Source organism: Monopterus albus, unplaced genomic scaffold (assembly GCF_001952655.1).
Source record: "Monopterus albus unplaced genomic scaffold, M_albus_1.0 scaffold197.1, whole genome shotgun sequence".
In the NCBI taxonomy this organism is placed as follows: Eukaryota; Metazoa; Chordata; class Actinopteri; order Synbranchiformes; family Synbranchidae; genus Monopterus; species Monopterus albus.
This window is the reverse complement of record NW_018128077.1, coordinates 87,919-89,586: the sequence shown is the minus strand read 5'-3', so window position 1 is coordinate 89,586 and position 1,668 is coordinate 87,919.

The window sequence follows — 1,668 nt, the reverse complement described above, 5'->3', positions numbered from 1 at the left end:
AATAGCTCAAAAGAAACTCATTAATCATTCTGCTGTGATATGGCACAGAAGGCAACCATGTCAAGCATGATTGCTCTTCAAACATTAGACTTTGGTCCATTTTCCCAGAGCAGTTCTCGATTTCTGTGCCTAAAGCTTCAATTTGTCTTTCTGGTGAAAGAAGACACTTCTTCAGTTCTGTGATCATTAAGAATATTAAGAATGTTGGCTTGTTTTCTATAATATCTTTTATCATCATGTACAGTACACTGTACTGATTATGAAAGTGAAGTTGTCAAATAATATACTGTACATAGGCTACCATAACTGTTTAGATGTATGTGTCATGATTTACTCTGTATCTGGCCAATCAAAGGCTTTTAATTAATTACAGATATGCTCGTTATTTAGTCTTGAGCTCTCATCTGGTAATAAGATGACTAACCAAAAAGCACATGGACTTTGGAAGTGAGACTGGTAGACATAAATTATTGTGCTATGAATAGAGAGAGAGAGAGAGAGAGAGAGAGAGAGAGAGTAGGCTGTGTGTCTACCTCTTTTGTGGAAAGTTTCTCAGAGTGGTTTTGACTCATGTCATTTTTTCCCCACTGCTCTCTTTCCAAATTTTAATTCCAGAAACACTTTTTTTTTTTTTTTTTTTTTAGATGAGACTAAACTAGAAACTGAAGTCCTCTTTTAGAGTATTAGAGACATTCAAAATGCAACCATAGTGTGTTAGGGACAAAGCTTCAGTCATCACCTCCCAATTAAGCCTAGCCCAACACTTTCATCAACAGCTCACTGTCAGGCTTATATCAAACCTACTAAATTTACATCATCAGCCCATCTGTGTTTAAATCCTCACATAAAGGCTAGGACAGTGTATTAGACCTGATGTTATGTTGATGGGAATAAAATATGATGTGTGAGCATTAGAGGTTATGTAAATGAATGGTTGATGGTAGCGCAACAGGTATCCTCACACATGATCAGCCCTTTTCTGTAATTACTCCTGTGTAATGAATTTTATGTTATAGCTGCACTAACCTTAGGCTCATTGTTTTGATGTTATGGCCCACATCTTAATAGTTTTTGCTCTGATAAACCCAGAACCAAATGATTAGTTTTAGTAGCTGTGGCTCAGGCGTAGAGCAGTTGCCTCACCCACTGGAAGATTGGAAGTTTGATTTATGGTGCCTGCAATCCACATGTCAAAGTGTCCTTGGACAAGAAAACGAACTCCAAGTGTCCCCATGGCCAGAGTAGCGCCAAAGGTGTGTGTGTGTGTGTGTGTGTGTGTGTGTGTGTGTGTGTGTGAGGTGGCGCCACAGATGGCCGCCTTGTTTCTGTACTGGAGACAGAGTCCTTGTGTGTGTAACGTACTTGGCCAAATAAAGTGATCATCATCATTCAACAAACGCAGGTATTCTTGTTGAGTAAACACACAGTTCTTGCTTCAGTAAGATAAAAGTTTTCCTTTAGCAAATTGTATGTTTATTCAAAAAGAATATCTGTGTTTGTTGAAAGTAGAAATGCATGGCATTGAAACAAGAACTTCATTGTTAGCCTCACAGGAGTATTACTAGTTGGCAGAACTCTTGTCTAAACTTGTGAACATTAGTTGTGTTGCCTTGATATTTTGTGTTTTTTCTGTAATTTTTTTTGGGTGGAAGAAGAACAATTTTTTTA